Raw genomic sequence first — 12650 nt, 5'->3', positions numbered from 1 at the left:
GCTGATATGTTAAGATTCTGGATATATTTTGATTTTAGAACTAATAAAGTCTGCTCGTAGATCAATGTGTTTTGTGAGGAAAAGAGAAAGACAATACATGTGCAGAGGGTTTAGGCCAAACAGGATAATGGAATACCCATTAATTAGATGGGAAAATAGTTGGAAAGGCAGGTTAGAAAGGAAGATCAGGGATTTAGTTTAATTATTAGTTATGTTATGTGTGACCTAATGCTTTAAGATAAGTTGAGGGGAAACAAATGGGAGCAAGTATAGACTCTCTTCTAGATGAAATTGTTTTCTGACAAGATCAAGAAGAAAGTATGCAGAAGCTGGAGGAAGAAGTGGAGCATTGAAAAAATTTTTCCAACTAATTCAGTAGAAAAACACTGATGATAATGCAGCAAGGAGAGGGGGTAACTAACTGTTGGAGTAGTATCTACAAAGATGAGACAGAGACAATAAGAAAGAGAGGTAAATGGTTTATTGGCAAATAATTTGAAACAAAGAAAAATGGCAAGAATAAGAATAGAATATTACCCCAATTTTTCTATTGTTATCATTTGGCTCCATTTATTTATCATAAGTTATTCCTCTTCTTCTTGAAAAGGATAAGGTGTTAGTATATACTTTACAGGTATTAGTATAGCTATAGATTATAGATATATGTATATAGATATAATTTTTCTGAACTGTTTGAGAATAAATTACATTTTGTTGTCTATTATTGAGATTTTTAGGTTTAAGTAATTTACGTTATAGGAGTCAAAATGTTCAAAATATTCCTTCAAAAATTCCCCAGCCCTCAAACAAAAAAAGAAAAGGAAAAGAAAAGAAAAAGAAAACAACAACTAAATTAGGGCTATAGATAACACAGAAAACCCACAAGATGGCAGGAGTGCCACATACATGTAAGTTTCCTTATTACTTTCCTTATTTTTATCCCCCCATTTGCTCGTGTAATGTAACTTTACATTTAATGTTTTGTTAGTTTTGAAATATATATGTATCAAGAAACTTAAAGAAAGATGACAATATATAACTAGCTAAAAGACAAGAAAAAACAGAGGAAAGAAACATAACCAGGGAATCATAATAGTAAACTATTCAAAATTAATCTCATTAAGTGCCTCTTATGTTGAGATTGAGGGAAAATGTTATTTGCTGAATAATAAGACTTGGAGGTCAGGAAGCTATAGGAAGAATACCTTTTAGAATATAATAAGCAAAGTTCCTAAACTTCTAATTATGAGGCATAGGTTTTAAAGGCATAGTATTGCATATGTGTTTATATACATAAAATAATATATAACATAATATTACAAGATATAGTATAATATATAATAAACGTATATACACATATGTAGACATATATTAACATTATGTCTATGACGTTCATGTCTTATGATTGTAACTTTAAGAAATCCTGATTTTTTATATAAAATCCCTAAGGGACACTTGGATCTTTGCTTTCAAAACGATAAAAATTACAATAGTCATTTTATTTGCAGAAATTCTACCATGGGTTGCAGTTTAACCACACAAGAGCTATTCGACTGAACAGACTTTGTTTGACTCCAGATTCCACTTCTTACTTGGCGAATCACTTTCTAGTTCTTGGTTTCAGCTGTAAAATGGGAATAATTATACCATCTCCCTAGGGCTTGCTATAAATGACATCACAAATAAAGCACCTCACATGTAACAGTGGGAAGAGATGCCTGCCTCCTGACATCCACAGTTTTTTTAATGTTGTTGCTGGTTGCCTTTCCCTGCAGGACAGAAAGCTTCATATACTGTTTTGAAATACCTCTCCTTTTTCTGTTTAAAACATAATCATCTTTGTAAAGGCTCATTTTTTTTTTTTTTACTTAATGTGTTTAATTATGCATTTATTATGTTGGGCATCTGATGATTTATGCCCTATGGTGTTGTTCAATATATGGTAGTAAAAAAGAGAATAGAGAATGTTTTTTATCAGCAAGCAAGACGTCCTCTTTATCCTTGCATGTAATTTCCTAAAGAGCTGACAGAGTCAAAGCACAGGCTGTCTCTCACCGTATTCCTCTGCAGACAGCGTTAAGATTGACAGTGAGTCTGCCCTTTCTAACTTGGATCCAAGTGTGCAGTTTGAGGAGGTTATGTACAAATTATTATTAGTGCTCCAGGAAGGAACATGGTTACCTATATGAATATATGGATATATGCCCTGGACAAAGACTGAGGCCAAGGTTGTTGCAAGGATGCTTGATAACCAAATACATGAACACTTTCATGGCTTCAGATTCATCTTACAATTGACCTCAAAAAGAAATCCATTAAAACACATCAGAGAAATGTAAAAAAAAAAAAAAAAAGTGGGCCTGGGATGGGAATAGAAAATAATAAAGATAAATGAATACTGTAGTAAAGAGGAGTAAAGATATGAATATCATTGGTACATGAGATTTCTGAAGAAAAAAGGTTAAGATACAAGGTATACCATGCTTCGAAGAGGAATATGTTTTACAAAGGCAAAAGAGAATAGAGTTGAAAAAGGAAAGGAATCAGAGAATATGCTGAACAGCTGTCTGCCTGAGTTAAATGACAGTGATGCTGATATATATGTTTTAATTATAAGTACATTTGCTAACAAACATCTTTGATCTTATGAGTAAGAAATCATTAAGAGGAATTTGAGCATAATTTAATTATTTAATCATTCAATTGGTTTCAGTAAACCAATAGACTTGGGAATTATAGGGAATTTTAATCCCAATTGATGAATTCCATTCCCCTATACTCAATCATCTTCTAAGTATAGAAATTTGTGTAGGATGATAAAGGTATAGACATTCTTAAGGAATATCAACTTGTTATTAAAGCTGATTTAGTACTTATAAGAACAGTATTTATTTTTCATCTTTAAAGCTCTTTGGATATCAATAATGGCTTGAAAAAATCACTTTTGATTTTCCATATTTCAAACTTGGTATATTTGGGTTTGAGTAGACAGCCTGTATTTTTCAAGCACTCTGGTTTAGGGCAAACCATTTGCTAGAGCCATTAGTACAGAATATGTAAAGAAAAGGGGACTATGGTTTAAATGTTAAGGTTAAGAGAGACAGTTTTGAGGGTTGGAGACCCTGAGAGATCCAGCAGTTAGAGACCAAGTTCCAAAAGAACTCAGCATAGTCAGTTAAGGTGTCAAGAAGAATCAATGGTCAGCAAAATGGGAAAATGGCAGCACATTAGGCACGGGCTTCAAATATGTAGCCAAGGGAAGGTGTAAGTTTTGGGTAAAGTCTCAGATGATTTTAGGTGATTCTAGGAATCTCATACAATCAAGGACAAACAAAAATGAAGATTCTTTAAAAGAAGGTGAACCAAAGATTGAAATGAACAATGAAGTCCAAGCCAGCCCCAGGCTTAGAATAAAGGATAGTCTAGAGTATAGGATAAAACTGCTCCCCTGCAAAAATTGGGGCCACAGTTACGAAATACGTTATTTGGATGCCAGACACCAAAGAGACTCAGACAGGGGTTAAACTGGACAAACTGGAAACTCCTTAAGTGAGATGGAGTCCCAGTAGCAGCTCACAGTAATTGGTTCACCTATGCTTCAGCACAAAGGAAATGGATTTTCTTCCGTACTTATTTGATTAACTATACAATTGGTAAATTCTAAGGAGCTTTTTTTTAAAATTTTTTTAATTTTTAAAAAATTTTTAAAAATTTTTAATTTTTTTTAATTTTTAATTTTTGCCAGGGGGAATCAGAAGAGATGTTAGGCAGGCCAGAGAACTCAGGTCATCATCTGAACAGATGGCCGAGGATGGATCAGGGTCAGGTGGAAGAAGCACAGGTTTTTCTAACCTGTAGATGGTCCCTGAGGTTTCTATCCATAGTTTATGATGTCTTTATGGAAGCACACCCTGAGCAATAAATCATAGTTTTACTTGCTTTTCTTAGAAGTCCGAAACATGTTGAAATACTTAGTTGTTGCAAACCTTATTAAAATCTGTCTTCTTGCCCATTCTCTAAATGCTCATAACTCCTGGAAATTAATTTCTGGGTTCCTGTCCATTCACATCTACCTCTGCCTTCACCTCACCTCACGGGCTTAACACTCTCTCATGAACACCCTTGACATTCTATGTTCACATGGCTCCCACCATTGAAAATAGTCTCAGGAGAATGATTGACCCTCTCTGTTTTTTCTCCTAGATAAGACCTATATGACTTTTCTGTTTTGGTTACTTTTTCAATCTCTTAATTGATTTCCTAAATCCTACTATTCTAAAAATAGTATCCTTCTCTTCAGTGGGATGAAAGGGTCACAGCTAGCTAAACCAAAGCCAATTTCCCTAAGTAGAAGGAATGGAAGGACTACAAGCCCCATTGATTTAATTATTTTTGTCTTGTGTTACCTATTGTTTCATTCCTAACACATTCATTCCTATCTCCACCTTTGAGTTACCTTTTCTGGTTACATCTCTTCATTTAAAATATAACATATTTCCATTTGGGACATATGACTATCCAAACCATGTTTTCAAAATACATAAATTCATTTTTAAAATGATTTTATGAGTTAAAAAAGGGTTTCTTAGAATAGGAAAGTCTTCAAATTCCACTTTCTCTAAAGTGGTTGCCTTCTCTATATTCCCAAGTCAGTTCCTTTCACCCCACAAAGTTCTATTTTTTTCACAAATTTTATTATCTGAAGTTTTCTGAAATTCTTCCCTTGACTTATTTGCTTAAAATTTAGTGTTTCTTTCAAAAAACTGCAATATCTACTAATGGAATTTATTTCATGTCATTCCAACATGTGCTTCAAACTCCTAATGTAGTTCCTGAGTAACACAAAAGCTGCTGAATAAGTATTTATGTAGTAAATGAGTCAATGTCAGATTAGATGTCCCTACTCTTTCTTTGGAGTATAAGTTTTTGTAGTAATAATAATAGTACCTAATATTTACTGAGAATATACTACATGTTAACTATATTACATGCATTGACTTTTTAAACTCACAAAGTTCTAAAAAGTAGGCACTATTATTATAGTTCCAACTTAATATATGCATATTTTGAGATTTTTAGAATTAAGATGTTTGTTCAAAATCAAGCAGCTAATAGGTAATGCAACGAGTGTTTAAGTCCAAATCTTTTAAACTCCAAGTCTGTCTCAATCACTTTGATATAATCCTTCAGTTCATTCTGTTATGTACCAGGGTAGAAAGGCTTTCTATCTGTATTAGTTTCCTAGGGCTGCCTTAACAAAGTACCACAAATTGAGTAGCTTAAAACAACAGCTGCTGGTTATGTTACAGTTCCAGAGGCTGAGAGTTCAAAATCGAATTGTCAGTTATGTGTATTCCTTATTCCTTCTGAGGACTCTGTGGGAGAATCTCTCCTATGCCCATCTCCTAATTTCTGGTAATGATCAGGGAGTCTTGGTGTCCCTTGGCTTTTAAATGACTTACTGTAATCTCTGTTCCATTTCCACACAGTATTCTTTTATCTCTCTGCCCTTACATATAAAGATACAAGTGTATTGGATTATATTGACGTCATCTTGACTAAATATTTACTTGACTAAATCTGCAAAGACCCTATGTTCAGATAAGGTCAACATTCATAGGTACCAGTGGTTAGGACTTCAATTTAATTTGGGGGGGGGGGCAATTTAACACACAACACTTTTCCAAAACCATAAATCACATCCATCATACTTTTATCCCTATCACTTCAAAAGGCAGCAAAGGCCAATTCTGTGTACCATATCACAATTATATCTCTAGAACATAGGTTAAGGTTGAAAATTGTGTTGATCTAAATATTGGTTCATTAGAATGAAGTAACATTAAGGAATTCAACCCTGTAGGAACATTAGCTGTCTAGAACTATTTATATAGAGTCTAGAAAAATACGCAGAAGGTATGTTGTAGAAGAAATTCATAAGATTCAGATATTGAGTAGTTGGCTATCTGGGATGATTTTGACATTTATTATGTTTGATTCCTTGTTCCTTCAAGGCCACGGTTTCTAATTGTACTTCTCGGAGCCTTAGTTTTTCTTTTCCTTCCTTCCTTCCTTCCTTCTTCTTCTGTCTTTCATTCTTTTCCCCACCAATTCCTTTTTCACCAAGTAACTGCCAGGGTGAAGGTAGCCCTATTTCTAATTTAAGCTGAGGTGGTCCATCTTTGCCTGTTTTTTACATTAAATGTCTAAGTGAAATCTGTTTTGCAAAAAGGTTCCAAAGGCAAAATACTTTACAAAACATTTGGTCTTATGGGTATGCCCTGATAAACAAAAGATGATATAGGCATTTTTGTCTATATTATAAGCAGGATTGGGTATGTGGTATCAAAGGTGTTTGTGTATTAAATTTTACCTTTTTCTAAACACATAATAGCTCAAAGCACAGCTATTGTGCTGAATGCAAAATTGTTATTGGAAAAGATCAATATAACCTCTGGCATTTGGTAACTAGACTAATGAAAACATTCTATACATCCACATTACCCAGGAAATCAAAAGCTGTATAAATTTACATAGGAATACAGTAGTCCATTTTAATGTCTTGCTCTAGGGCTATATTAACTCTCCTGCTCTTTGTCAAACTGTAGTCCAAAGGGAATTTTAACATCTTGAAATTCTGTAGAACATCAAGTGATCAACTCTATTGATAACATGTTACTAACTAGACATAGTGAACCAAACTGATACACGGTCTAGCTATCTAATAAAACACATACAAGCCAGAGCATAGAGGATAAATTCTATGGCATTTGAAAGGTAAGTCTAGAGGATTACAATGTTTTAGGGCAGGCAAAGACATTCTTTCTAAGAGAAGGAATAAGTTGTTCCTCTTTTAGCCTCTATTGTTAAAGAGATATAACATTGGGATTTTGAGACACTACATGTCATGCTGCATTTGGTAAAATTGTTGTTACCTCCTTATCATGACTTAGATGACTACTTGTTTTGAGTCTAGTGTATGATGCATTTGCTGTGCTGATTAGTACATCTAACACATAAGATCCAGTGAATAAGGACGTTCTGTGGGCTGTCTGACAAGTTTTAATAGAAGAACCAAAGCAGGGATTTTTACGGTTCAGGAACATCTTTTACAGAGTAAACTATTCTCCATTTCAAAAGTGCACAACTGGGTCTTAGTGGAGACTGTATGCCTGGACATAAGACACTAAGTAAATGTGTGACATCTACAGGGGTCAAGACCATAAGAGTATCTCCCTTTTCTACTGATGCTGTTCTATCAGTTTACATCTATGACATTCTGGAAGGTTCTTATGACTAAATGCTAGACAAAGAGAAAACTGGGATCTGAGTCACAGCTAGTCATAAATCTGGTGATGCCACACCACAGTACTACTCAGGAGTGGCCCTAAAATACATGGTAAAGGGAAATCCTCTCAGAGGGCAGAGTAGAGCACTAAAAACTAAGTCATTTAACCAATTCCAAACACATAATTCCAACTTTTTGACATATCACAATTAAACATTAGCTCAGCATCATGACTAACAAACAAAAATTTGTTCAAGATCAAAGATTTGGTGTCATGGGACATCAATGGTATTGATTTCAAGACCAGAGACTGCCAATAGCTGCTACCTGAGATAACTGTGAAGTCAAGAATTGATAGCCAAAAGGAAAACAAGTTGTCTTTTCACTAATATTAAATTTTCCATGTGTTATTTTCCTTCAACCAATCTTTTATGAGGTAATTGATGACTGGACACCTAAGCAACATTTCCTTCTTTTTACATATTTATTTACTTTAGGACCCAGCCATTAGGAGACATGTAATAATTTTGGGATTTCACATTAAGTGCTGCATGCAATTTATTACCTGTGTTGACTTTGTTCAATTCATACAACATTTCCAAGCCCTAGTTTTTTGGCCTCTAAAGCAAACATTAAATTGGTACCTCTGTCAGAGTGTTGTCATGAATATTAAATCATATAAATGAAATCACTTTTAAATGGGAAAATGCCATCCACCTCTAAGTCACAGAGTTTCTTCCACTTCTGGGACAAACCTGGGGCTCTCCACAGCATGAAGTGTACTTTACAGATTGGAAAAGTCACCTTCTCCTGCCTGTCCTTTTGTCTGTCTTACTCATCTTTGTCCCATTTGTAGAGCACAATGCCATCCCACTGTGTGTGGTTCTACACCTCAATAACAACTCTGCAGAAAATGAACTTAATGTATGCCACAACATGTGCTGGGAAATAAATGAAATGTGACAAGGAAAATACCAGTTCTGCCTCACTCCCAGTGAAATCAAGATGAGTCAGCGATGCCTGTAAATGAGGCCAAATGAAGGGTTAACATGGAAGACAGCCCCAGTAATTGGGAACTTCAGTGGCCTACTGGCAGTCCATACTCTAGAGATTCACAAAAGGACTGAAGAAGATGGGAAGGATATTCAAAATTCAAGACACATAAAATAATTAATTTTTCTCTCTAGTTAAACAGCAGTGGATCTAAAGGATGTTTGACTCTGCTGACGTTTGAATTGTATGTTTAAGGATTTACACAAAGGCTACATAGGATATGAAAGCAAAGCAGGATGAAATAGAGAATGATTACACTGGTGATTCTATTGGGTAAAAATAAAAATGGAAAAAAGGAAAAAACAGGTAATCAAAAATAATAATTGTCTATCACGTATAAAACTATATTGGAAGCTAACACATTGAATTAGTAAACCTTTTATTTATTTCCATAAAAGGGATTTCTACCATCCAAATATTTTTTCATTCATTCCTCAATCCACTAAAAATTTTTGGAATGCTTCTATGTTCCACGTAGAGCAATAGAAGCTTGTGCATACGCTACCAATTTTTCACATTAATTATTTTCAACAGGTACAATATTACCATCTTATCTCTAAGGAGTCTGACATGTAGAACAGTTAAATAGCATGAAAATTATGACACATTCACTAAGGAAAAAAAAAAAACAAACAAAAACCTGGGATTTGAACCTACCCCCCCCTTTTTTTTTACTTTAAAATCAACTTCCTTTTCTCTGATTACCTGCCATGCACATAATATCTTGGTTACCATGAACTGAACTGAAAAACTTCAAAAAAGTTTTAGCAATTTCCTTTTTTTTTAAAGATTTTATTTATTTATTTATTTGAGAGAGAGAGAGAGCACAAGTTGGGACACAGAAGGGTCAGAGGGAGCAGGAGCAGGCTCACCTCAGAGTGCTTAATCCCCTGACACTGAGATCATGACCTGAGCTGAAGTCAGATGTTTAACCAATTGAGCTGTCCAGGTGCCCCAACAATTTTTTAATAGCTTCTAAAAAATAGAGGCATCATAATGTGTTATCTCTATCTTACAACCTAATTAAGAGGAAGTGGTACTGAATGTTAAATTTTGTCTTCCTATTTGTGCCCTCAAGAAACATTTTATTAGATTATATATTTGTTAGAGCTTTTGAAACTCCTCATTGGGAGGTAGCCTCTACAACTTCTTTTACCTCATTTTTACCTCCCAAATTATGCTTTCTTGTAAGAAATATCCTTCAGAATTACTTCAGAGCCTTGGTAAAGTAAAGGTTCCTGGGACCACTCCAGATCTCTACGGTGCGTCCGAGAAGCTGCATTGTCAACACATCTATTCATTCAGATACATGCACAAGTTTGAGAACAAGTGCCCTGGACAATTGTCCACACAAAGCCTGCCCACAGTAGTTGGTGACAACACCACGGGCCTCTTCAGTCTGCAGAATTCAGTTCAGAATTCTGAACTTCCATCACCAGGTCAGGCCCTTCCACCAACCACATCACATGAGGTGGCACTGACTCAAAGGCCATACATTCTCATCACATTCCATGATTACTCCTAATTCACCCAAATCCCTGCTCCAATCCTGAACCTTAGTCCCCAAGGATGCTGGAAGCTCTGGGACACATCTTTCTTACCATAACCTCAATGAGGGCTGCAATTTATGCTTCCTTCTTTCAGTGTCCAGTCCTGGTTCTGATCCTGATTCCACGCCTGGATTTTTCCCTACTTTTCCTTACTCCACTTCTCCACAGGAAATCTCTTATCCTAGAATGAATAAAATCATCTCATTATCTTGATTCGAGGACTGAGATTACATTGTAGACTATTTCCATACCTGGTTAATGATGCCTTAACGCCTTGCAGGAGTCATGACAAATGCACTGTTGAACATGATTCTGATAAGGACTGTGTGATCAGGTGGAATCAATGATTAAGTTACCTTTTTGTTTATTATAAGTGTATGAATTTTATATCTGAATGGCATCTTGCCAATCCACAGGAAAAAAAATGCTTGCATGGTCTCTAAAACACATAATGTCTTATAAGTCTAAAAAATGATTTGCCCTAGCTAAATAAAAGATAATGAAACTTTCCCTTAAAACATCTATTAATTCATGAGATTTAAAACAACATTACAAATTAACATTTGGAACCAAAGATTTAGTACTATAGTGACAAAATACAATATTATACAAAATTAACTGAAACGTTTCTTGTCTTTTTGTATACTTTAGATGGTACGAAGTACCATGAACAATGGGAAAACTAAAGCTGGGTACAACCACCCAGAAAGTTTTCAGTGTGTCAGAAACTGTATTTCAAGGAAATTCGGCAGTTGTAAAGGTCTTTTTTTTTTTTTTTTTTCCCTTCCTCTGAAGATTGGTTTCTTTCCTGTTCATCTCTTTTTCTTTCGATCTGTATTTTAATCCTAACAGAAAAACAATAATATTAAGTTACGTCCTAGAGAAACAATGTAGTTCAAAGCAGACTCTAAACTCACTTCTATGGGATGGGAAAGCATCCTTCATTCATCCATCATCAATTTCCTTATAATACTTTGAGGAAAATGGGACAAGCACAAACTTTATCTTTAAAGTTGGGTTTGAATCTTGATTCAGATGTTTATAAATTGCCATAATTTAGAAAGGGGATTGAAATTTGGGCTCCTCTCTCATTTTTCACATGATGATATCCCCACTCTTGTCTTTTTTCCACCAGCCTTATTTTTTTTTTTTTAAGATTTTGTTTATTTATTTGACAGAGAGAGATCACAAGTAGGCAGAGAGGCAGGCAGAGAGAGAGAGGAGGAAGCAGGCTCCCTGCTGAGCAGAGAGCCTGATGCGGGACTCGATCCCAGAACCCTGAGATCATGACCTGAGCTGAAGGCAGCGGCTTAACCCACTGAGCCACCCAGGCGCCCCTTCACCAGCCTTATTGAAGAGAACGTGAGTTCTGATGCTTCACAAATCAAATGAACTGTTTTTTCCTCTTGGTTATCTTTCTTCTGCCCACAGTTACATGGGGTTAATATTTCTCAAAATAGTGTAGTGAAAGATAGCTCTTTTCTTTGTTTAAACCCCAAACTATCATGGACCAAAACTTTTGTAAAATTAAGTAATTATGGATAATCAGAATTATCAGTATGACCCCCCAAATGATTAGGCTTTTGGGTATGATTCAGTATTGAATTATTGTCAGACTTCCCTTTTGTTCCATGCCAATGCCTGTAGTTAATTTACAGAGGGTTCACAGGGTATAAATGACACCGGTCTGGGTAACACACATTGATTGTGATACTCACTGATAGTAGAGTAGAGTCACCTGTCCTATGTTTCATAGCACTCACTGCCTCTTTAAGTTTCCCTTTTCTCTTTGTTTATAAACTTCTTAAGGGCAAGTTACCTCCCCATCCTTCACAAGTGTCCAACTTTCATTGAGTCATATGGCAAATGCTTATCAAATATATGTTTTTGGATTAATTGCACTGTAAAAAAAAGAGAGAAATACCTGATAAAAATAGCTGCTTCTAAGTCTTGTAGGGGATATTTGTAAAGTTTGTGGCACCATAGAAGGGGCTTGATGAATGCTAGCTTGTTTCTCCTAAAGAGCCCCTGACTTCTCAACTCTGCTCCTATCACCAGTTTTACAAAAAAAACAAAACAAAACAAAAAAACAAAAAAAAAAACAAAACAAACAAGCAAAAAAAAGCAGTTGTACATGTGTTTCTCTGAGCCTCACACCACTTTCAGAAATGTTATCTGATGCCAACAAGGCCAATGGAGTACTGAGAGCCTGCTTAGGGAAATAGCATTCCCAGGGATGCTGCATGTTTAATTGAAGAAGACACCTTAGAGACACAATATGGTTTTTGTCACTCTGTGATGGGTGAATATTAGAGCTGGAAAACTTTTAAGCTTCTTTCAGAGCAAACTTAACCAACCTGCCATTCAGGATCTAAAAATGAGCATGTGCTCCCTCTCCAGATGTGTTTCTTCCTTATTCCTGGGCCATATACTATAAGCCAGTGTCTATGTGGGACCTAACTCACTCATGCAAGAAGGTGAAGGGATGAGTTTGTCTGCTGTAACTGCAGTGGTCCTTGTCACCTAGAAGGGTGAACCATCTCTATCAGTAATAATGCAGGAGACTGGTATCTTTTACCATACACAGTGCATTTTATGTATATAAAGAAAGATGACTATAGACAGTAACAATTATCAATATTATTTTAAAATTCACCCAGTGACTGTAAGTTAAAGTTCTTTGTTATATAAGAATATGAGATATAATTAGTTATATAATTATATATTGCTATATAAGAATATATATTTTATATTCTTGT

This window comes from Mustela lutreola, chromosome 2 (assembly GCF_030435805.1).
Source record: "Mustela lutreola isolate mMusLut2 chromosome 2, mMusLut2.pri, whole genome shotgun sequence".
NCBI classification, from domain to species: Eukaryota; Metazoa; Chordata; class Mammalia; order Carnivora; family Mustelidae; genus Mustela; species Mustela lutreola.
The sequence above is the reverse complement of the archived record's forward strand: the minus strand, read 5'-3'. Positions refer to the sequence as shown.